General features: G+C 42.3%; 1 protein-coding gene across 1 annotated transcript in view; it reads right to left on the reverse strand.

Moving 5' to 3' along the window:
• LOC126203989 (uncharacterized) overlaps positions 1 to 15,647 on the reverse strand; it is a 103,812-nt gene that overhangs the window by 15,025 nt on the left and 73,140 nt on the right. The window lies entirely within an intron of this gene.

Consider the following 15,647-nt stretch of genomic DNA (forward strand, 5'->3'; position numbering starts at 1 on the left):
AAGCCGAGGGAGAATTGCCGCGAAGGGCAACGAAACGGGTCGTAGAATATCTTCGACGTGTGGCTGTGTTGTAAGGCTGCCGCGGATCAAAACCAAAGGCGTCCTGCAGTGAAATGTAGTGGTACCCCAGATCATCACTCTTTGTTAATCAATAATTCAAGAACAGTCTTACTCGCATATTTCCTACCGTTATGTAGACAGGAGTGACACCACCAGCAGTCGACCAATGGTGTAAACGCCCAGAAGATGACCCCTACGTCGGGTTGGAACCAGTATGCGGTATTATAACAATAATAAATGCGATTAAGACTGTTCTTGAATTACTGATTAATCATACTAATCGCTACTTCTCTCCACAACCACGTTGTCCAAAAATCACTCCTTGTTGCCGGCGATATGGCAGACGACAGTAAGGTTGGCAAACCACCGGTGTCCGGGGCGTCTCCAGACATGTCTGGTCATAGAGGCTCATTTCGAAGTGGGACACATCGTTGAAGACTACTCCACTCAGTGATAAACTGGTAATGTTTTGTTGCCCTTTATGGCATCCATCCTGTGCTTACATTACAGCAAAATGATGCCCTTCTGCAAACGCCGAGCCTTTTCTTTTCGGGACTTTCCCACAGTCCACAGTTCAATACTATACAATGCCGCGCTCCAGACGTACATTCTCAGACTCCCCTAGGCCAGGCATAGCCTCTTTGATTGTGCTCCGCTCATCTCCTTTTTATGCCCTCCTAGCTTCGTCCGATTAACTTCTCTTGTTCGCGATCACCAATTTCCATGTTAAGTTTCTCGCTACACTCATTTCTACTGTTTGTCATTTCTTTGGTCTTGTTCTGTAGTCCGTACTCATTAGACTCTTTGTTCCTTCAACAGACCCTATAATCCCTCTTCACTTCCTCCTAGGATAGCAATGTCATCAGTGAATATTATCATTTATATTTATTCATTCTGAAATTTAATCCCACCCTTGAACCTTTCTTATATTCCCGTCATTGCCACTTCGATGTTTAGATCCCAACATTAGAACAATCTCTCTTGTTCCCTTACCTTTTTGAAAGAAAGCTGGTCTTCATCTAACAGATCCTAAATTTTCTCTGTTGCCTATAATATTGCAGTATCATCTTTGGGGAGTTGGGCATATAGTATGTGCGTCTGACATCTGATAATTCACGCATTAAACGCGTTCGGAAGAGCCCTCCAGTAGCGTGTTATAAAACATGATGCTTGTATGATATATGTTATATGGACACATGAGTCGTGCTCTCATTGCAGCTTTCTTTACTCCAGTAAGCAACGTCGTGTGTGGAAGGGTACGAATAAAACTTTCGCTATCGTTTAGGTAACACAATTCTTCCGATAACGGAAGATAATGGTTGCAATAATTCACTGTTATCGTTTTTATTGTAGTATTCAGTCTGAAGACGTGTTTGATGATCTTCACGATAGCCTATCCCGTGCTAGTCTCTTCATCTCACGTAAGTATTGCATTTTAAATTCATCTGAGCCTGCTTACTATAGCTAAACCTTTGTCTATCTCTATAATTTTTACACCAAGCACTTCGTACCATTACGCAATTGACGAATCCTTCGTGCCTCAGTGTATGTTCTATCAACCGGTCTCTCCTTTTAGTCATATTGTGCCATAAATTTCATTTCTCGGCAACTCGAGTCAGTTCCTCGTTAGTTAGTCGATCCACCCACCTAATCTTTCTGCATTCTTCAGTGCCAGCAGAGTTCAAAAGCTTGTCTTTTATTCTTGTCTGAACTATTTATTGACTACTTTTTATTTCCATAGAAAGCTAAATTCGAAACAAATACTTTGAGAAAAGACTTCCTAATATTTAAATTTAATATTCGATATTAACAAATTTCTGTTTTTCAGCAATGCATTTAACGTCTTCTGTGCTCTGGCCATTGTCACAGAACTCATCTCCTGCCTTTCATATATCATTACATACGTTTATCCTGATGTACAGAATGATAATTATTGAACTATACGAATAAAACGTAAATTAGTTGCAAACTGCGGGGTGCATACACTTTATTGAAGATGTAAACGTCACTACAGGTATTCAGATTTACGTTGTGATATGTTCGATACGCTTGCCATCATTAGCGATGATGTGACGCAGACGAATAGCGAAATTCTGCATGATCCGCTGAAGCGTCGGAACTTCGATGCTGTCGATGACGTCATGAATAGCTGTTTTCAGCTCAGCGATGGTTTTGGGGTTATTGCTGTACACCTTGTCTTTAATATAACCCCACAGAAAGCAGTCGCACATGTCGAAAATCCAGAGGATATGGCGGCCAATTGAAGCCAATGCCAGTGGCCTCTGGGCACCCCAGAGCCAGAATGCGGTCCCCAAAGTGCTCTTCCAAGACATCAAACACTCACCTGCTTCGATGAGGTCAAGATCCGCCTTGCATGAACCGCATCTTGTCGAAATGAGGGTCAGTTTGGATAATGGGGATGAAATTATCTTCCAAAACATTCACGCACCGTTCGGCAGTCATCATGCCATCAAAAAATATCGCACCGATTATTCCGTGACTGGACATTGCACACCACGTAGTCACCCGTTGAGGGTGAAGATACTTCTCGATCGTGAAGTGCGGATTCTCGGTCCCCCAAATGGGCCAATTTTCCTTATTGACGGACCAATCCAAATGAAAGCGTGATTCACCGCTAAACCAAACCGTACAGCGCGTACTAATTCCCATCATACCCTGCGGCCAACCGTGCAGTTTGAACGTCCTAACACAAACGGTTCAGAAGTTATCACGATTTTATTTCATACAGTTCAATAATCGTTACCGTGTAATTAAACTATATACAAACTACACAACTCGTCATCATACTAGCATTCTTTCAAAGAGCCGAGTAGGGTGTGTAAAACAATTTGCTAGGAGTTTTCTCTATCTTAATATACTTCTTGCCTTGGTATAGTCTACCAATTTCCTCCTTTAGTCTTCAGATCTTCCTTAATCTGATCCAATCATCTTTTTCTGAGTCGTCCTATCGATGCTTTCTCCTGTACGTTTCTACCCATCCATTGTTTTGGCAAGCGGTTATTTTTCATCCTCTTCACACGTCCAAACCACAACTGGAAGAACTTAGCCAGTCATTGACAGACCCACTTTCATATCTGCTCTAATGTTTTCATTCCTAATTTCATGTAGTCTTCTGCAAGGTTGATCGCATGCTGGTAGCTTTCTCAAACCTGCCTTGTTGATTACACAGAACTCCTAGCTGTATGTCATAATCGACCCGAGATACGTTTCAAATATGGTCCGTTTGGCTCTCATAGGATCTCCCTTTACCCACACTTGATGGAAAAATTCGGATTTCTTTGTTACTCTGTTCTGTACTTCTATTCTTGCAGTTCTTTCCTTAATATTGTAGTTTCCAGGTAATTGAAAGCATCCACACACTGTTTTCTCTCCATCTAGCTTCAGGTTTCCCTGGACAGACGTCCTGCTCAAACTCGCCGCTACAATTCTGATGGTGCTCACTGTCAAGTGGTACTCTTTAAACCAGTTCTGTTTCTCCCCAGGTAGCGACGCCTTCACCAGGGACTAACACATTGAGATTACCATTTACTATCGCTTTGATTTCCTTTATAACCACTCCTATAAATGCAATAAAAAGTAACAGGGAAAGTGCACTAATCTGCCTCAGTCCTCTCTCTCTCTCCCTCCCTCTCTCTCTCCCTCCCTCTCTCTCTCTCTCTCCCTCTCCCTCTCTCTCTGTCTCTGTGTGTGTGTGTGTGTCCTGAAGCAGTTAGGTCTGCCAGTCTTCATAGAGCACATACACAATCTTTATTAGAGAACTTTGAATCATCAATTTTTCTAAACACTCCAGATCTTACACCTTGCCACACTGTCATATAATTTTTCCAAATCCAGAAACACGATTATGAGATCATCACCGAAAACGCCTTGTTACAACAGTGTGAAATAAATTATAAAAAAAAAAACAAATGAATAAAGGTTTGGATAGTTCTAAGAATTAACTGTAAAAGGTGGCTGTATAAATGAAGCTGAAATACACATATGGATCTAATAGACGAAGCAATTACGATACGAGTTGCAATATTTAACACACAATAATATATTCAGTATGAAAGTAGTTGAAATTTATTACCTACAAACCATAACTGACATCCCTGCTAATTACGTAAGGCCAGGCGGCATGCTATTGAAATAAAAGTCAGGGGTGGGGGGGGTATTCAAGAAGTATCCCGGAATAATTCCCCAAGACGCTACAGCATTCAGTCTCAGTTAAAAGGATGATTGACAATCAGGAATATGCATGACGATGCTATATCGAATGCACGTCTATGAAAGTGCATAACCAAATCAGATAATGTCATGTTGGAAAAAAAGGATCAATCTCATCGTGATCAACTGAAAATTTACTCACTCGGAACCAAACGCAACAGTCTCGGTCTTTGTGATAGATGGAAAATTGGTTTATACGGCAAGAAACTTCATGTAATCTTTGTAGATGGCTTAGAGACAAGGGAGATTTAATAGGTAACTAAAATTTAGCGATTTTACTCGTATTTACGACAGGTCGGTATTCGTTGCGTTGAGACTGTTTAGCACGAGCGGTTCAACGCTTCAGCACCGCTTTCTTATCTCCTTCACTTGTTTTAGTACGAGCATCGGGCAAAAGTCCCTTGTGCGTCACAAAAGTATATGACTGAAGACCACAATTCAGATATTTTCTCGTATTTTTTTCTCCCTCGATAAGAATCCGTTAGATATCGTATTACGCAACATGTACTGGCTGTTTTTATTAGTGTCTTTATTACTGGACCCCACATTTCAGATATTTTTTAGCATTTTTTGCCTCGTTAGGAATCCATTAGATATAGTCTTACACAACTGACGCGAAGATTAATGTGAATTCCGACGATTGTCACTTGTAGAGAGACAACGGGACTGATTGCCATTAACGGACCGGACTTGGACCTTTGAATAAGAGTTCGCGTTATGGTCGGCTGAACTGACGTCACGTTATGTTTATAAACATCAGAGACCCACGTTCAGGCTCTTCGGTTCTTGTATCTCTACTGACGACGCTGGGATTGTCAAGTACGTACATGACACTTGGGACGTAACGTAAGGGAACTGGTAATAAACACGTTTTAAAGCTACTCTTAACAATGCCATAGATTTAGACATAATCTTGCTGCGCTGACGGCTAAGCTCACGTGCTAGACACGTGCCCGGTGTGACCGCTCAATGTCATTCAACACGATCACGACGACACCCCTCGATCGACGTTAGCACTCGTGGTGTCATTCGCCTTCAAACATGGCAGTGGACGTTTGAAAATTCATGACGCTAGCTCAATGGTCGTCAATTGATTTAAATGTTATTCCCGGCTGACTCTTAATTCAATTACTGCCACGGGGGTGAGGAGAAAGAACACATCCTGGTGGTACCAGCATTATGCGTATTTAGATGTTCGATTAACCTGAATGGTTTGCAATGTTCCAGCGATTCTATTCGAACTCTATGCTGATGTACCGACAAGGACCATTTTCGCAGATAAACATGCAAGTACGTAATGGATGTTCAGTTTCTCAATATGGTTCGTCGCACTCACACATTATACATCCGCTGTAAGAACAATTTCATGGATTTACATTTTTGGTGTCCCCAATATTGGTTGGAAAATTTTATGACGATAAGTTTTATACAACTTCCACAAATATTGTTTATCATGTAGTCAAGGCTACGTAATGAATCCGAAATCGTGGGTAAAATTGAAATGTAGTTTGTTTATTAACACTTTTCTTTTCACTAACTAAATATGAAATATGAATCGGGATTGGAGGTGATGATCCTATCCTTCATATCTGGTAGTTAATGAGAGAACTATTTTTATGCTGGCGCGTTGTTTGTATCAGTTCCCCCGCAACCGTCCAAGGATTAGATTCTCTTAATGTTCCGCGCACGCTCGTTTCACAATTTCATAAAATGCAGAATTACGTAAACTATAGCTTTCCGTTGCGTACAACTTTCGTGGGTTCCACAACCATAATAGTTTCCCAAGAGTATTTTCCCAGCTAACACAAAGTTCGAATTATGTTGTCGGAATCATTTTCACTTCACCCGACAATAACCGCCTCTGATCACTTCGTCACACGTAATGTATTTTAAACGTGCTTGAAGACTCTTTAAATAATCTCTTTAACGAATTTCGCAGTCGCGTACCACTTTTTCATCGACTAGCCCGATCGCGATAACTGAAGGTAGAGAGCTCAGTAATGTGTTACATGTTCTTTTATATGTATTAAAAAACAAACGTGCCCCTATATCTTTCTGTCCCGCTTGGTCTTTGCTACTTTTCTTTTTATTACTTTTCATTATATTGCTTCTTAGTAATACTGTGCGGTTATTAAAGTTTCGTATTACTTTCCCCTTTTTAATTCTTCCAAAATAAAGTCTATTTATCCCCCATTTTAATTAATATGATGCCAATTGACACGTCTGCCCGCAAAGTACCGTTATACTAGCCAGAATGAATACTTGCACTGCACTAAAGTGCTTTTGACAGCCATCTAAATACACAGTGTGAGTAGCTGAGACGGGTCAGCGCGAACATACCCAGAATGACAGTGGGGTTGTCGTCCAGTATAGAGGACAACAAGGAAAATTTCTGGACGTTCAGAACTAATTTTTATCGTTTATAATCGCCGAATTACGACACCGACTTAGTTCATTACTGATGGAACTGTATACCTTTTTCTGTGATATTTGAAAGACCTTCTAAGAGAAGCTTCACTACATAACATGTATCGATCGAATAATATGAAGATAAGAGCGCCGCGAACCACTGTCCCGCCGTCGGAAGAAAAGGCTCCTTTCTGTTGTACCAAATGTAAGCAGGCACGTAGCTCACGAGGGAAACTCGCCGTTGCACCCCGCTCAGATTCAGTGGTAAGATGGTCCAGTAGGTAGCCCGTAAAAAACTGAACACAGATCAAGCGTGAAAACAGGAAGGAGGTGTGCTGAACAGCAAAATAAAAAAAAATATCAGTGAACGGTCCCAGGACAGGAAGTGCAATACAGAGCAGCTGGACAGCTCAGGGGCTTAGTGCTTAGCTGGCCGGCACGGCAGCTCAGCTGGCTGGTCTCTGCAGTGGAAAACTGAGTGAGGGGGTCAGAGTCGGACTTCAGTGAATGTCACGTGACGTCTGCTACGGTCAAATACAACGAACCATAATGGGAAAGAAAGAAAAGATCACGGTGTCTGACTGTTAAGCGGGTGCGCCGTTTCAAAACTACGAGGGCCGTTCAGAAAGTAACCTCCGGTTGATTTAAAAAAATATACCAAGTTAAATAAAAATATTTTAATATATACATCTTACAACTACATCTTTGCACTATTTTTCTACGTAGTCTCCATAGCGATTGAGGCACTTATCGTATCTCTTCACAAGCATTGAAATTCCCTCTGCATAAAAATCACCCGCTTGTGCCTGGAGCCAGCCTGTGACCGCCCGCATCTTTGAGCTCTTCGTCGTCATCAAACCGCTGTGACCCGAGCCATTTCTTCAAATGCATGAAGAGGTGATAATCACTTGGCGCCAGGTCTGGGCTGTAAGGTGGATGGTTGATAACGTCCCACTTGAAGGACTCAAGAAGGGCCCTTGTTCTGCGAGCAGAGTGAGGACGGGCGTTATCGTGCAAAAAAACGATACCGGAAGTCAGCATACCACGGCGTTTGTTCTGTATAGCCCGTCGTAACTTTTTTATTGTTTCACAGTACACGTCTTGATTAATGGTCGTACCACGTTCCATGAATTCAACCAACAACACCCCTTTGGCATCCCAAAACACCGTTGCCATCAGTTTTCTGGCAGAAAAAATTTGCGAGGCTTTTCTTGGTTTGGTAGGCGAATTTGAATGTGCCCACATCTTTGATTGTTCTTTTGTCTCAGGGTTCACGTACTTAATCCAGGTTTCGTCACCAGTCACGATTCTGTTTAACAATGGTTCTCCTTCGTCCTCATAACGTGACAGAAAGTCTAATGCAGAGGCCATTCTTTGAGTTTTGTGGTGGTCGGTAAGAATTTTGGGCACCCATCGTGCACAGAACTTACGGTAACCCAATCTTGCTGTCACTATCTCGTACAAGAGAGTCTTAGAAATCTGTGGAAAACCAGTAGACAACTCCGACATTGAGAAACGTCGATTTTCACGAACTTTTGCATCAACTGTCTGAACGAGTTCGTCAGTCACCAATGATGGTCTACCACTCCTCTCTTCATCATGAACGTTTTCTCGTCCACTTTTAAATAAACGTACCCATTCACGGACAACTCCTTCACTCATAACTCTCGGTCCGTACACGGCACAAAGCTCACGATCAATAGCTGTTGCAGAATATCCTTTGGCTGTAAAAAACCTTATGACAGCACGCACTTCACATTTGGCGGGGTTTTCTATTGCAGCACACATTTCAAACTGCCACAAAAACTAAACTAGCGCAGGTACGACGTTCACTCGACCACGGCTTGATGCCGACTGACCTGTTGAGTGCGTGAACGCACAGATGGCGTCGCTACTCCCCCCACAACCCGCACTGTGACCAATCGGAGGTTACTTTCTGAACCGCCCTCGTATATGTCATTTGCTTTTATTTTTTTCGCAACAACATGAACTGTCCATCTGGTCATTGAAATGTTTTTCCTCTTTCTGTAGTCTTGGCAACTTATACGATAGATTGATTATAGAATAGAAGTCATGTGGTAAGAATACATTACCGTCGCAAATAAATGTGATGAATAGTGAGAGCAGGAGAGATACCACATAGACGTCTCACAGAAATGAAAACAACAAATAAACAGGTGTGAACTGTGTTACAACAAAGGAATTCCAGATTCAAAACTCCGAAAATGGAACGCAACTTCAAAAAAGTTAGAAACATACGTTTTGACAGAGCACAGAGAGACTGTGTGATTGTGCAACTGTTGTGTTCATTTGTTGCAGCTTATGTGACAAACTATTATGTTTTCATCATTTCCTTGGCAGTGATCACATTCACCATATTCATACGAACACCTAAATCGGGCAAGGAGGCATACCTCACTCACTTACCAGGCTTACAAATTAGGTGCGTCGGTAAGAGATTCGTATCATATGACACTTGTAGTGTCACTAATGCCGTGTATGACATGCCAGACGTGTTTCTTGGTGGAGGATTTTGTTGACGTGTCGCCTTGTCGCCATCGTTTGCGGTTCCCATTCGAAATCCACTTCCTTTCGGCTGCTAATAGAGTACTTGTGCAGAATCAACTGCCATTATAGGCCTCTTTCTTACACCTCGCTGTTGCAAACGGACACAAATTTGAATACGGTGAACAACGCAAGAAAAAAATTGATACCACGGAGGTTCGAACACAGCTCCCCTGCTTGGAAGCCCACCGCAGGGATCACTGAACCACGGCGCCATTGTTGTATCAAACTGATCTATATTGCTCTTTTTGTGTTTGGACCGTTCACCGTGTCTATCTCGCTTTTTCTTTCACGATTCAGCACACCTTCTCCCTGTTTTCATGCTGATCTCTGTTGGGTTTTGACGAGCTGTCCACTGCGTCCTCTTAGCATTAAATCGCAGTGTTGCAATTCGGCGACTATAAATCGTAAACATTAGCTGTGAACGTCAGGAAATTTGCTACATTGTCGCCTATGACCGCACCTCGTTATATTTACTCATTCTGGACATATGGGGAGGCATGTGTTATCTCCCTCAACCTGCGTAACCTGACAATGTCGCAACAGCCAAAGCAGATGCGTAGTGAGAAATAATTAATTCTCTCAGTATATGGCCACAGAGCTAATGGAAAAAATAGTTTTAGTCCTTAAACAAACTCTTAGCAGCGATGGAATCCAAAGAAAACATATTAACTGCCTAGATTTTATTTTATTATTAGCATGAAAATCACCACAAGAGATATTTTAAAATCAGTACATCATGTCAAGACTGAAGAAATTGTTAGATAATAAAAGAGGTATTGAACTGATTACGAACAAAATATAAAATGACGGTAGATGAAGGAGGCAAAGGTGAATACAGTCGTCTAAAAAATAAGATTGATAGAAAGTGCAAAATGAAAAAGCGGGAACGCCTAAATAAGAAACGCCAAGCTATAGAAACACACACCACCACACAGATACGGGTACAAGAATATATTAAAGATAAGTGCCCGTACAAACTTCAAGAACTCAGATCGCAAGTTAGTACCAAGCAAAGAAGGAAAATCTAATACTGTACACACACACACACACACACACACACACACACACACACACACACGCACACACACACACACACACACACACATATATATATATATATATATATATATATATATATATATATATATATATATATATATATACTGTACAAGGGAACCGAACATAAAGACAATTTTATAAATGTCGATAGAACGGTAAGCAGTGGTTGAGAGTCTGTTCTCCAGATTATTCAATCTGTACATCTAGCAAGCAGTAAAGGAAGCCAAAGCTGAATTTGTAGAAGGAATTAAAATTCAGTGAGAAGAAATAAAGACTTTGAGTTTTACCGATGACGTAATTCTGTCAGAGGCAGCGAAAGACTTGAAAGTACAGCTGAACGGAATGAACAGTATCTCGAAAGGCGAACGTAAGATGCAGATTAACCAGTGCCATTAGTCGAAGTAAATCAGACGGTGCTGAAGGTATTACATCAGGAAATGAGAAACTACAAGTAATAAATTGGGCAGCAAAATAACTAACGATGGCCGAATAAAGGAAGATATCAAACGCAGACTGAAACAGGAAGAAAAGATATCTGAAATAAGGGAAATGTTTTAACAGCGAATGTAAATTTAAATATTAAGATTTATTTTCAGGGTATATTTGTCTGGATGTGAAACGTGGACTTCAAGGAGTTCAGATAAAAAGAGAATTGAAGCTTTTGAAATGCGGCGGTATAGAAGAACGAAGATTGTAGGGGCAGTCGCATAACTAATGGGGAAATACTGAACGGAAAGGTGTTCAGACTGGATTATTTAAAAACATTAAAAAAGTTAAGACGATGATTTTAATGTTTCAGGTGTTCCACATAGTCTCCCCGCCACTTGAGTGAACGTTCTTAGAATCACGTGAAACTATCAGAAAAGCACTTCTTTGCGATTTTGTACAACTCGTGTGTCACACTGCTCGTATGTCGGTTATGTTGCACCATCATGTGAGTTCCTGCACATTGGGTTTCGTGGTACGTTCGTATTCGTAACATCGTCTCGTCGCCGGTGGTGACTTTCTCCAGAAATTAATTCCCCCATTATGCATTTCAATCACGGCGCTGCAGGCGTCCTCGCGTTATTGTTTTTCTTCGGAAGCCGAGGTGTGCGGCATGAACATTGCCCACACTTTTCTCTTCTTAAAAACATTCTGGGGAATGTCCTGAACGTAAGCCCACTATTTAACACTGCGTGGTCACAGCTGACTGATCGCATGCAGGTCTTTCGTTGTTTACAGTTGTCAGCTGCCACCACAGCTACTGTGCTGCCGCCGCTTGTATGTCAGGAATAAAACCAGTCTTTGAACTTTTTGGACTGGAGGTGTACGGTAGAAATTTACTAATTAAGAAAACAAGCAAGCGGTTGGTTCATAGGTCACGTCTTGGGATGTCAAGGGATCTTTAGTTTAGTAATGGAGGGAAGGATGTGGGGTAAAAATCGCAGAGCGAGACTAACGTTTGACTACAGCAAGTCGAGCCACGCGGGCGTAGGCAGCAACAGGTACGCAGAGAAGATGATGACTGCAAAGGATGGACCAGCTGGGAGACATGGATGGATTCAGACTTCGTTCTAAAGTTCACAACAACTTCAGCAACAACAACAACAACATCAATAACTATGACAACAGTATATCAAGGAAGAAGTTAATCTAGTTGTGTGGGTGTCACATAACGAAATATTGTACTATTGTGGGGTTAGATGGCCTTGGGCAAGTACAGAAAGGGCAACAGCCTCAACGGGTGCAGGGCAAAGTCAGGACATGCGGGGACCAAGCAGCAATCGGTATTGTAATTGTAAACTGTCGAAGCTGCGTTGGTAAAGTACCGGAACTTCAAGCGCTGATAGATAGCATCGAAGCCGAAATCGTTATAGGTACAGAAAGCTGGTTGAAGCCAGAGATAAATTCTGCCGAAATTTTTACAAAGGTACAGACGGTGTTTAGAAAGGATAGATTGCATGCAACCAGTGGTGGAGTGTTCGTCGCTGTTAGTAGTAGTTTATCCTGTAGTGAAATAGAAGTGGATAGTTCCTGTGAATTATTATGGGTGGAGGTTACACTCAACAACCGAGCTAGGTTAATAATTGGCTCCTTTTACCGACCTCCCGACTCAGCAGCATTAGTGGCAGAACAACTGAGAGAAAATTTGGAATACATTTCACATAAATTTTCTCAGCATGTTATAGTCTTAGGTGGAGATTTCAATTTACCAGATATAAACTGGGACACTCAGATGTTTAGGACGCGTGGTAGGGACAGAGCATCGAGTGACATTATACTGAGTGCACTATCCGAAAATTACCTCGAGCAATTAAACAGAGAACCGACTCGTGGAGATAACAACTTGGACCTACTGATAACAAACAGACCCGAACTTTTCGACTCTGTATGTACAGAACAGGGAATCAGTGATCATAAGGCCGTTGCAGCATCCCTGAATATGGAAGTTAGTAGGAATATAAAAAAAGGGAGGAAGGTTTATCTGTTTAGAAAGAGTAACAGAAGGCAGATTTCAGACTACCTAACAGATCAAAACGAAAATTTCTGTTCCGACACTGACAATGTTGAGTGTTCAAGGCAATCGTAAAATGCGTTTTAAACAGGTACGTGCCGAGTAAAACTGTGAAGGACGGGAAAAACCCACCGTGGTACAACAACAAAGTTAGGAAACTACTGCGAAAGCAAAGAGAGCTTCACTCCAAGTTTAAACGCAGCCAAAACCTCTCAGGCAAACAGAAGCTAAACGATGTCAAAGTTAGCGTAAGGAGGGCTATGCGTGAAGCGTTAAGTGAATTCGAAAGTAAAATTCTATGTACCGACTTGACAGAAAATCCTAGGAAGTTCTGGTCTTACGTTAAATCAGTAAGTGGCTCGAAACAGCATATCCAGACACTCCGGGATGATGATGGCATTGAAACAGAGGATGACACGCGTAAAGCTGAAATACTAAACACCTTTTTCCAAAGCTGTTTCACAGAGGAAGACCGTACTGCAGTACCTTCTCTAAATCCTCGCACAAACGAAAAAATGGCTGACATCGAAATAAGTGTCCACGGAATAGAAAAGCAACTGGAATCACTCAACAGAGGAAAGTCCACTGGACCTGACGGGATACCAATTCGATTCTACACAGAGTACGCGAAAGAACTTGCCCCCCTTCTAACAGCCGTGTACCGCATGTCTCTAGAGGAACGGAGGGTTCCAAATGATTGGAAAAGAGCACAGGTAGTCCCAGTCTTCAAGAAGGGTCGTCGAGCAGATGCGCAAAACTATAGACCTATATCTCTGACGTCGATCTGTTGTAGAATTTTAGAACATGTTTTTTGCTCGAGTATCATGTCGTTTTTGGAAACCCAGAATCTACTATGTAGGAATCAACATGGATTCCGGAAACAGCGATCGTGTGACACCCAACTCGCTTTATTTGTTCATGAGACCCAGAAAATATTAGATACAGGCTCCCAGGTAGATGCTATTTTTCTTGACTTCCGGAAGGCGTTCGATACAGTTCCGCACTGTCGCCTGATAAACAAAGTAAGAGCCTACGGGATATCAGACCAGCTGTGTGGCTGGATTGAAGAGTTTTTAGCAAACAGAACACAGCATGTTGTTATCAATGGAGAGACGTCTACAGCCGTTAAAGTAACCTCTGGCGTGCCACAGGGGAGTGTTATGGGACCATTGCTTTTCACAATATATATAAATGACCTAGTAGATAGTGTCGGAAGTCCCATGCGGCTTTTCGCGGATGATGCTGTAGTATACAGAGAAGTTGCAGCATTAGAAAATTGTAGCGAAATGCAGGAAGATCTGCAGCGGATAGGCACTTGGTGCAGGGAGTGGCAACTGACCCTTAACATAGACAAATGTAATGTATTGCGAATACATAGAAAGAAGGATCCTTTATTGTATGATTATATGATAGCGGAACAAACACTGGTAGCAGTTACTTCTGTAAAATATCTGGGAGTATGCGTGCGGAACGATTTGAAGTGGAATGATCATATAAAATTAATTGTTGGTAAGGCGGGTACCAGGTTGAGATTCATTGGGAGAGTCCTTAGAAAATGTAGTCCATCAACAAAGGAGGTGGCTTACAAAACACTCGTTCGACCTATACTTGAGTATTGCTCATCAGTGTGGGATCCGTACCAGATCGGGTTGACGGAGGAGATAGAGAAGATCCAAAGAAGAGCGGCGCGTTTCGTCACAGGATTATTTGGTAAGCGTGATAGCGTTACGGAGATGTTTAACAAACTCAAGTGGCAGACTCTGCAAGAGAGGCGCTCTGCATCGCGGTGTAGCTTGCTCGCCAGGTTTCGAGAGGGTGCGTTTCTGGATGAGGTATCGAATATATTGCTTCCCCCTACTTATACCTCCCGAGGAGATCACGAATGTAAAATTAGAAAGATTAGAGCGCGCACGGAGGCTTTCAGACAGTCGTTCTTCCCGCGAACCATACGCGACTGGAACAGGAAAGGGAGGTAATGACAGTGGCACGTAAAGTGCCCTCGGCCACACACCGTTGGGTGGCTTGCGGAGTATAAATGTAGATGTAGATGTAGATTCCATAGTTCCCTGATTGATATAATTTTACAGTTAATGGTATAAGATTTACAATTAGAAATACGTAAGTAAATCCGGTCTTTACTTCTCATCTACGTGCAACACGGCGGACGATAAGGATACGCGGGCGCTGAAGACTTCTTTACTCGGAGACCACAGTTGATTATCCAGGTAATACATAGATCACCAATTTGGGGACGAGGAGGACATATTTAGTCTTAATTGGAAGACTGTTCTACAGCTCTCAACGAAATTATCGTGCAGACGTTGTATCACAAAATACAAATTATTACAATTTCGGAAAAATTGGATGATTTATTCAAGGAAAAGAGCTTCACAAACTGAGCCAGTCAGTTACGCTTACGTCCACCTGTGACCCTTCTGCAAGCAGTTATTCAGCTTGACATTGATTCATAGAGCTGTTGCATGTCCTCCTACAGTATATCGTGCAGCAATATGTCCAATTGGCTGGAATCTCATTGACTGGAGTAGAATTGCCTCGAGTGGAGTCCAGACGACCATCGAAGACATGTCTGGAGAGGCGCCTGACAGTGGTGGGTAATCACACCGAATGTCGCCCGCCTGGCGGCCCCACAATCAGGTGTGATAGGCTTGTGTGCCAAGTCTTTCCACAGCAGGACGCCATCCGCGGCACCCTCATGGCACAGCGGTACGTCGACGGTGTTGTACGTCCCGTTTTGTTGCCCCTCATGGCAAGCTATCCTGGGCTTACATTCAGCAAGGTAGTGTCCGCACTCACACAGGAAGAG

The sequence above is a fragment of the Schistocerca nitens genome, chromosome 9 (assembly GCF_023898315.1).
Source record: "Schistocerca nitens isolate TAMUIC-IGC-003100 chromosome 9, iqSchNite1.1, whole genome shotgun sequence".
In the NCBI taxonomy this organism is placed as follows: Eukaryota; Metazoa; Arthropoda; class Insecta; order Orthoptera; family Acrididae; genus Schistocerca; species Schistocerca nitens.